The 10829-nt window shown below is 34.9% G+C and overlaps 1 pseudogene; it reads left to right on the forward strand.

Moving 5' to 3' along the window:
• Nucleotides 1-739: 739 nt before the first annotated feature.
• LOC147789191 (uncharacterized) lies at nt 740-6470 on the forward strand (annotated as a pseudogene).
• The last annotated feature ends 4359 nt before the right edge of the window (nt 6471-10829 follow it).

A 10829-nucleotide genomic window follows, 5' to 3' on the forward strand; every position in this document is an offset into this window, starting at 1 on the left:
TTACATCTTTGTGGCCGACTCTAGAATTGATTTTATCTTTCATTTCCGTTGTTGCTTATCTTTTCTTTAAATTTGTCCATTTATTTTTATTTCCGCCATTATTCATCAACTTTTCACTTTTTTCTCATTTTCTTCCTAAAGATCGAGTTGAGATCTTGAAAAAAAAAAAAAAAAAAAAAAAAAAAACAAATCTTAACATATTTGTTCTTACGATTGTGTTTATAAACCATATTTATCATTTTTTTTAGATCATTTGCATGTTCATTTGAAGATCAAATAAACTTCGATTCACATCTTTTTCTTCATCCATCTAAATCTAGAACCGTTGTGCTTGATTTTTTTTCCTCATAATCTACGCTTGAAGATAACTTCTAAATTTTCCGAATTCTGTAAAAAGAAGAGTTAGATCGTTCTTAAAATCTTCACGTCCTTTCTTTTTGGATTTTTTTTTTCTTTTCAGTGTGCAATTACATCCAAAAATATCTTCGTGTCCCTTATTTTTTTTGTTCACGTCTTGTTTTATTTTGTTGTTATTTTATAATTAACTTATCTTGATTGCCTTGAATAGCTTGCTACTATCAGAATTGCTTTACCGATATATTAGCCTACCTTGATCATAATTTAGTCACTTTCCCAAACAGCCTACCTTTGTGTGTATAAACACGAGTGTCCCTGAGTGTAAAATCAGTGAGTTGAGTGTGTGAGGTTCTAAACATATTCCACTACTATTTGTACAATCATGAACCAAGATGAAGGAAATGGAGGGGAGATTAATGAAGCTAGGTGGAGAGAAGCACAGGTCAGAACAATTACTCGTTTGAATCAAGTTATTAGTACATTGACAGACCGGATGGAGCGAATTGAAATAGCCTTAGGTAATCTTCAAGGGAGGGAAGTACTCTTGAATGAAGGAGTTGAAAATGAAGAAGATGACAATGTCACCCTTTTAGCGGGACATAGTCCTAGGGGAGGGAGAGATGTCAGTCGAGGGAGAGGAAGAGTCAGAAGAAGGGGTAGAGAAATGTTAGCACCAAAAAGAATTGAGACGGAGTACCAGTATGAGAGAGAAAAAGAAATAGGAGTCGGGGGAGTAAAGCTAAAAATTCCAACTCTCTATGGGAGATCTGATCCAGAGGAGTATTTGCAATATGAGAGCAAAATTGAGCATGTCTTCGATTGCAACAATTTCAGTGAAGAAAGAAAGTTGAAGCTTGTTGTGGCTGAATTTTGTGATTACGCCATTATATGGTGGACATCTTTGAAATCAAAGTGGAGGAGAAATTATGAAGAACCAATTGATACGTGGGAGGAATTGAAGACATTAATGAGAAAAAGGTACATTCCTAAGCATTATTCTCCAGTACTCAAGCAAAAACTCTATACTTTACAACAGGGATCCAAAAGTGTTGAAGAATATTACAAAGAAATGGTGACCCTTATGAATAGAGCATGTATTGATGAAGATGAGGAAGATACAATGGCTAGATTTCTTGGTGGGTTAAACCGACAACTTGCTCACCAAGTGGATAGGCAAGCGTACTTTGACATGCAAGAATTGTTACACCTTGCTGTCAAAATCGAAGGGCAACTAGCTTGGGAGAAGGAGAACTCCAAGAGGTATGGTATTTCAAAGTCTACTACTTTCAACACTTGGAAAAAGAAGGCAAATATTGAAAAGATAGATTTCAAAGTTGGAGGCAAGTATGATCTTGACAAAAAGAACAAAGCTGAGACCTCCAAGGGTAAAGAGAAAGTGGAGGAATATAAGGAGATTCGAGAAAGAAATAGAGACATGAAATGTTGGAAATGTCAAGGAATTAGTCATCTTAGTCGTGATTGTCCTAACAAGAGAGTCATGATCATCAAGAATGGACAAGTTGTCACAGATAGTGAGGAAAGTGACCATGATGAGCTAGTTGAAGAGGAAATCCAGGAGGATGAGGAGGCACTAGAAGATGGGAGTCATTTGGTACTTGTAACCAGAAGACTTCTTAAAACTCAAGTTATAGAGAATGATATTGATGATCAAAGAGACAACCTATTTCACACAAGGTGTTTAGTTAAGGGGACTCCTTGTAGTCTTGTAATTGATAGTGGAAGCTGCACCAATGTCGTAAGTACAATGCTTATCAAAAGGTTGCTAATTCCAACCCAACACCATCCTAAACCTTACAAGCTTCAATGGCTCAATGACAGTGGAACAATGAAGGTAACTTCTCAAGCTTTAATATCTTTTACTTTAGGAAAATATAAAGATGAAGTTCTTTGTGATGTTTTACCAATGCATGCTGGAGACATATTGCTTGGTCGACCATGGCAATTTGACAGGAGGGTTATTTATGATTGCTATTTGAATCGGTATTCTTTTGTAAAAGATGGTAGAAAAACCACTCTTGTGCCTTTGAGTTCTGCAAATGTATTTGCTGATCAATTAAAGTTGGAAGAAAAAAAAGAAAGAGTTTGAGGAAAAAGAGTTGAGTGAAAAATTAGATAAAAGTCAACAAGAAAAACATAGTGAAAAAAAGAATAAAATTGGAAAACAAGGAAAGAATGTGCATTGTTTGGCTAGAGTTGGAGAGGTTAGAAGGGCAATGTTCTCACAAAAAACCATCTTTGTACTTGTGTACAAGGAAGGATGTTTGGTCTCTAACGATAATAATTTGTCTTTGCCTAGTATGTTTCAATATCTTTTACAGGAATTTGATGACGTATTCCAAGATGAAGTCCCTAAAAGATTACCTCCAATTAGAGGTATTGAACATAAAATAGACTTCATTCCAGGGGCGGTAATTCCTAATAGGCCAACTTATAGAGCCAACCCAACTGAGACTCAAGAAATTCGAAGGCAAGTAGAGGAGCTTATGGAGAAGGGCTATATACGAGAGAGTTTGAGCCCATGTTCTGTACCAGTCTTATTGGTGCCGAAGAAAGATGGAACGTGGCGCATGTGCGTGGATTGTAGAGCCATCAACAAAATTACGGTAAAGTATTGACATCCTATTCCTAGGCTAGACGATATGCTTGATGAATTGCATGGTTCATGTTTATTTACAAAGATTGACTTGAAATCTGGATATCATCAAATTAGAATGCATGTGGGAGACGAATGGAAAACCGCATTCAAAACTAAGTTTGGATTGTATGAATGGCTTGTGATGCCTTTTGGGTTAACTAATGCTCCTAGTACATTTATGCCCTTAATGAATCACGTTTTGAGAGAATATTTAGGAAAGCATATTGTTGTGTATTTTGATGATATTTTAATTTATTCAAAAACCTTGCATGAGCTGGTGGAGCATGTTAAATTAGTTTTGATTACACTTAGAAAAGAGAAACTTTATGCTAATTTTAATAAATGTAGTTTTTGCATGGAAAAAGTTAACTTTCTTGGCTTCATAGTTGGTAAAAATGGAGTAGAAGTAGATGAAGAGAGTTAAAGCAATCAGGGATTGGCCAACACCACAAAATGCAAGTGACGTTCGTAGTTTTCATGGGTTAGCTAGCTTCTATAGGAGATTTATAAAAGATTTTAGCACCATAGCTGCACCATTGAATGACTTAGTGAAAAAGAATGTTGTTTTTAAATGGGGAGATATGCAAGAGAATGCATTTAATGAGCTTAAGAATAAATTAACCAATGCACCATTACTTGTCTTGCCTAACTTTGATAAAACTTTTGAAATTGAGTGTGATGCAAGTGGGTTGGGCATAGGTGCTGTTTTGATGCAAGATGGCAAACCCATAATGTATTTTAGTGAAAAACTAAATGGGGCAGCATTGAACTATCCTACCTATGATAAAGAATTGTTTGTTTTACTTCGCACATTGCAGGTGTGGCAACACTACTTATGGCCTAGAGAATTTGTGATCCACTCTGATCATGAAAGCTTGAAGTATCTTAAGGGTCAAAGCAAACTGAACCGTAGGCATGCAAAGTGGGTGGAGTTTATTGAAACATTTTCGTATGTTATCAAATATAAGCAAGGTAAGGATAATGTGGTAGCTGATGCATTATCTCGAAGGTACAATCTTTTTACTTCTCTCAATGCAAAAATTCATGGATTTGAGCATATTAAAGAATTATATCGAGATGACCACGACTTTGAAATTATTTATCATCTTGTCTTACAAAAACAGCTGTAGATGATTATTATGTGTTTCATGAATTCTTATTTAAGAAAAGTAAACTTTGTATTCCTAAATGCTCTATCCGAGATTTGCTTGTTAAAGAAGCACATGGTGGTGGCTTAATGGGATATTTTGGGATTAATAAAACTTATAATATGTTGCATGAACGCTTCTTTTGGCCGAAAATGAAGCATGATGTTCATAAATTTTGTAGTCAATGCTTTAAATGCAAAGAAGCTAAATCTAGATCAGAACCAAATAGATTGTACACTCCTTTAAATGTACCTAATGAACCTTGGACTAATATATCTATGGATTTTGTTCTTGGTTTACCGCACACTAAAAAGGGTAAAGATAGTATTTTTGTTGTGGTAGACAGATTGAGTAAGATGGCTCATTTTATTGCATGTAACAAGACGAACGATGCAAAACATGTTGCTGACTTATTTTTTAGGGAAGTAGTAAGATTACATGGAATCCCTAGAATAATTGTTAGTGATAGGGATGCTAAATTTCTAAGTCACTTTTGGAAAGTATTGTGGGGTAAATTGGGTACCAAATTGTTGTTTTCAACTAGTCATCTCAGAGGGATGGACAAACTGAGGTGGTTAATAGAACATTAGGAGCATTGCTTAGGGCTATTATTTCTAAGAATATTAAGTCTTGGGATGAATGTTTGCTATTTGTAGAGTTTGCATATAATAGAGCAATTCATAGTACAACTCATTGTTCTCCTTTTGAAGTTGTTTATGGATTTAATCCACTTACGCCTCTTGATTTGCTTCCTATTCCTTCTAATATATTTGTGAGTGACGCAGCCACAAGTAAGGCAGACTTGATCAAAACATTGCACAAGAAGGTGAAGGAGAGAATTGAGACCCAAAATTTCAAAGTTGCTTCAAGGATTAACAAAGGACGGAAGAAAATCATTTTTAAACCTTTGGATACGAGAGGGGATGGCCCTTATCAAGTCTTTGCAGTACATTCTACTTTCAATGTGGCTGACTTGAGTTCTTTTGATGTAGGTGATGATGACGTAGGTGATGATTTTTCTGATTCGAGGACGAATCATTTTGAAGAGGGGGAAGATGATAAGAATGACGGTGTTCCAAATGGACATATTACACGATCCAAAGCGAAGAAGATTCAACAAACATGAAGAATAATGTCAACAACAGGGTTTGAACCTACACAAGTGAAGCCTAATAGATTTTAAGTTTATTTCTTTTGCTACTCAAACATATAGACATTTGTTGAAAGATTTTATTGTTTTTTTTTTTTTTTTTCATTTTGTAATGGTCAATTGGTCAAAATTGACTTCGTAATTTCTAGAGATTAAAGGGGATCGGAATTGAATCCCGACCACAAACGTCTTTTGTCGGGAGACTATAAATACCCACAATATGTTATGTAAAAAAACAGATTCGTGGATGAATGTAATTCATATCTCAAATTGAGACGTTTCCCTTAGAAATCCGAGAATCATATTTGCCATTTCTAAGTTTCAAGCAATTCTTGTGGTAGAATTGCACCCGAGCCATTCAATCAAGCCTTGATCAAGTTAGATTGTGGAGTGACTCAATTTAGAACAAGGTTCCAAATCTTGCTTCTAGATCTTCGATCGTAAAAGGTAATCTAATTCTTGCCTTATCTCTTGGTTGATCCAAATTTCGTATAAGGAGGTGTTAATTACTTTGATTCAAGGGTTCTTGCTTCAACAAAAGTTTGGATCGTTGGGCTGAGGATTAGGGTTGCCTTATCAGGTGACGTTTTATTTGCAAAGATGTCACACAAACAAAGAGAAACAAAATTGTTTGTCATATTTGGAACTATCCAATAAATTTATAAATGCACCACACAAAGAAATAATTTAGGGATGTTCCACTTTTCGAAGTCTCAAAGTCTATCGTTGATAGACTATATCGATGATATGCCGTTTTTATATGGATCAACAAATTTTTTTATCATTAAAGACTTTTCTTTTACCGTCTCTCACTTATCGGAGTTCTCTTTATAACTCTTGAGGTAGATAAAAGTATCGCATTGACAACTTTCATCATTTCTGTCTTTATACTAGAGAATGTTTAAGTGTTTTTCTTCCGTCTCTATCATAAAGTTGTGCATAGCTCTAGGGTCGACCATTGTGCTCTTGGCCGATCTATGGTTAACCTAGTCCTCAATGTACATAATACATTGACAATTTTGTCTCTACACCTCTTTTCTTGAAAGCAAATAGGTACTTTAAGACCCCCAATGCAGGGTTTTCGACGGTTTGGCTCGGAAGGCATGAAGGTGCACTGTTTGTGGGTATTCAGATTCTCGATAGACCACCTCGTATATGAAGCTGGACAAGGACCATTGATTGTAGTTGTTGTGGCTGTGAAGTCCTTGCCATGGATTTCTACCCATCTTTTTGGAGGATTCATAGTCTCATCCTACTGCTTCAAGTCTCCCATGGTTGGGATTTATGCCCTAAAGTTTTGTAATTAATTATTTAATAATTCTTTTATTCGTAATTTTATATTATTGCTGGTATGGAAAATCCAAGATGTCACGGCACAAATTCTGAGACATCGAAACTCGGATCGAAAGTAAAAAGACGAAAGCGAAAACAAATAAAAATATAAGTAAAATAAAATAAAATAAAATAAGAAAATGCAGTAAAATTAAAATTAAATTAAGTTAAACAATTTCACATTAAAATAAAATTACAAGACTTCGAATTTATTAGAAAGGGGAAAATGGACTTGGATACAACTAAAAAATGAAATAGACAAGACTGACAAAATTGAAAGAAGAACGGAAGTTCCATAACAACCCCCTCTCTGACTGCATAGCTCTCGAACGCTCCTCCACCTTGACCCTGCAACCTGCGAACAACTGAAAAAGAAAACAAAACGGGGTGAATTTATAAATATACCTAGTAAGTATCCTGCTTGTAGGAACGACTTACATAGAGTAACTAATCTTCGATCTCTACCAATTGATTAGCCCGGGACATGCCGAGTTGTTTTGCAGCAAACATGTTTGTGTACTACGATTCAAGGAGCCAACTTGGCTGTAATATCACTTATCACAATCACATTCTTGTGAAGCGAGATAGCGATTTTGCGACACTTATTCTAACCCGATGAACAAGTCAGTAGTATGAAAATTGTAAGTCGTAGACAATTTGGACGTTTGATCGAGTCTTGGTCATGTTTGAAAGAAAGTGTTTTAGAAAATGTAAGCGAGAAAAATGCACAGATTTTTTTTTTTTTTTTTTTTTTTTTTTTTTTTTTTTTTTTGTGTGTGCTAGAAAACAATGTTACAGGCTAAAAGCAAGCAACAACTAAACTTTTATAGCATTAACCCCGTAGGAAGAATTGACGACTAGTTTCATCACCGTATAGTACATTTTGGAGCATTTTAGCCATGGAGGGTGTAGACATGATTTTGTGGATAGGTCATGCCCCCGTACTAACACAACAAGAATAGTAAATGCCAATCTAACATGAAAGCAAGTAAAGGGGTTGGAACGGGCATGCGGTCGTGGACAATACGTTTTGGACAACCATTGTCATTGGAACACCTGACACGCGACCGTAAGCAACACGCCTTGAAAAAGCCTGACCGTGACACCTTGCAACTTGACTGAAGCTCACCTCGCCTTGACAAGGTGTGTAAGTTGTAAGGTTAGTAGGCAAGATCTCGCTCCTTATGTGAATTATATGCATATGTTAGCTACGTCTTATGATCTAATTAGGTTATAATTGGTTACCGTACCTAATAACTTAGATTTTATTGCATGATGATAGATTATGTGCCCTAAAATCTGAAGTGGTACTTGACGAGGGGGTAGAGCAGGTAGAGCCTTGACTGAGACCGACCCTGCTCAAATTCCTTATAAGGAAAGGCACACTAAGAACAAGTGTCGGAATAACTGGATACCATGACACTACAATCTATGATCTAGGCCACTCAGGTAAACTAGGGTAACATAAAAAGTGGGAACAATGTCACTATATCCTCGACATTGAGATTCATGTCATAAAGCCTTGTAATTAATTATTTAATTTTAATAATATATTTGATTATTTTATTTAAAATTTAACATTATTCATGGTATGAAAAGTCCTAGATCATTGATGTAATCTTAAACAACATGTGATTGACGTACAAGAGAATCATGTTTAAGAATAACCTAAAGGGTCTATCGTATGTCGATAAGGTTTGGTCTCTTATCCTCATAACATAATTGATACGACTTTGTTTGTAATTGTTACAAATATTATATCTAAATCGTTCATATTGACACATGTGAGTGGGTGTATCTTATACGGCAAAGAGTTTGTATAAGATTGGACCACGAAATTTTTTTTATCTCGCTTTACAAATTCATTAATCGAGAAAATTAATATTTTACAGGATGACCATATGCGACTCAATCTTAATCTGAAGGGAGTTGAGAATGACTTTTATAGCAAATTTAATATGTCTACTTTTTGGAACTTGACCAAACAGGGAGCTGGGAACATAATTTCACGAGATGAAATACACTCTTGCCGACATAGAATAAGTAGACGAGTAGTTCCCTTAAGTGCTGATTTCGGAACTTGAACAATGGAGTCACACTCTCTCACCGACCCTGGAGGGACTTGGTTTATGGTTTGATCATAAATAAATTGTTCATGAGTTAGTGGCACTTAAGGCATAAGACATTACGAACAACTGGTGATTGCTTGTAACGATTATATCAATGGTCAAAACTTGTTCTACACTATATAAGCATGCAACTCTAGGTCTACAATGGAGTGGCCTATAGTTAATGAACAAAGTTGATTAATTAAGGAATATATTTAATTAATTTTATATCATTGCAGCTTATAATCAATACGGTCATAAGGTTCCTTTGCTAGCTCATAGTAACACGAAAAGGATCGATTTAGTTGAAGAAAAATTTCAAAGAAGAAAAAGTATTTAATTTGAAGTGTTCAAATTGATATTTAATATGAAATAGATTAAATAAAAAGAGAAAAATATATTTGGTTTGGAGTGTTTAAATTACAATTTTGAAAGAAAAATACAGTTAATTTAATCGATTCAAATAAGAGAAATATATTTATTTCTTTGGATATACTAAATGTTAAAATAATCTATGTATATAGATAATTGAATGAAAATATATATTTGAAATTTGAACGAGATTTAGTTAAATATATATTAGAATATCCTACCATGTTAGATATTCATATATATTATTTGGTAAATATTTTCAAATTCTGTAGAGAAGACTCTTGGGTTGAGCCAAAAAGTATCCCACGCTTTCTCCATTCCAGAATTCTCTCTAAAAATCTCATTCTCTCGTCCTTGTAGATTTTCTTTCAAGAAGCAACCACAAGCCTTGACTTTGTGTTCGATTCCTAGCGATGAATACTTTACAGAGGAGATTCAACTATTGTAAAAGTTGGAGCAAGTATTTTAAAGATGTGCAAGAACTTTCTCCATATTTCTTCAACGTAGTTTGTTTAACATTTTGTTTTGTTTAATTCTAAGTAAGATCAGGGACGATTCTAATACTTTCGCTGCACTAGTTAAACGTTCATTTCCAACTGAGAGGTCAGCGGGACACTTACAAATTTGATCCATTGACATTTAAAGGGAAGAACATAACCCCAACTCGTCGAATAAGAGAAAGATCTAAACACCACAAGCTTGTTATGCCACTTTTTGAGGCGGGTGAAAATGAGATAAAGTGGACACTATCCACTGCGAGTCTTGTGAAGGAGAAAATGTTGACAAGTGGCCAACTATAACAGCTTCCAATGAAGCCAAATAACTTTAGTACATGTTCTCATGTGCACCGACCTCTATGGTTCAACTACAAAACACCCCACGAATACCACTTATCACAATCACATTCTCGTGGAGTAGGATAGTGATTTTGCGACACTTATTCTAACCTGATGAACCAGTCAGCGGTATGAAAATTGTAAATATGGCCACCATCTTTTTCTACAACAATTGTATGTGATATGATAAGAAATCAACTACAAGGGGAATAAGATTCGGATTACCTTGTTGATCGAATATCTCAAGGCAAGAACACTTGATTGAGATTCGAATCACTCCACAAGCAAGATCGATCATGTCTAGCTTGAATGACTCTTGTTGATCAAATATCTCAAACACTTGTTTGAGATTCGAATCACTCCACAAGCAAGATTGATCATGTCGAGCTTGAATGATTCTACATGCAATCTAAATACATAGAATTGCAAAGAAACTTAGCCATTGGCTAAAAAAAGAGCACAAATGCTTCTTTAATAATATTTTCCAAGTCTTCCTTACAAATACAATATACATGGCTTTATATAGCCTCAAAATGAAACTATTAGAGGCATTCCAAAAGTTGTAACATTCATACTTAATGGCCATAATTAGCAATTATGTAATTGTAACCTAAAGTAAAATAAAAACTCTTAAACTACATTAATGAAATACAATAACTCTAAATTGTAATCCACCCAAAATTTATCACATGAAACTTCATTCTTCTTCATTGTGACATGAATTGAAACATCTTTTGATAATTTTGACAACTTTTTCTTCATATCTTCATTTAAGTATATTGTATGATTGATGTCTCTTGGTTCATATCAGTATGTCTGCCAGCATCGCCACTAAGTTTTTTGCTAAAAATATCATTTCAAGAGGGAAAC

The sequence above is a fragment of the Cucurbita pepo genome, chromosome 15 (assembly GCF_057944985.1).
Source record: "Cucurbita pepo subsp. pepo isolate OVF chromosome 15, ASM5794498v1, whole genome shotgun sequence".
NCBI classification, from domain to species: Eukaryota; Viridiplantae; Streptophyta; class Magnoliopsida; order Cucurbitales; family Cucurbitaceae; genus Cucurbita; species Cucurbita pepo.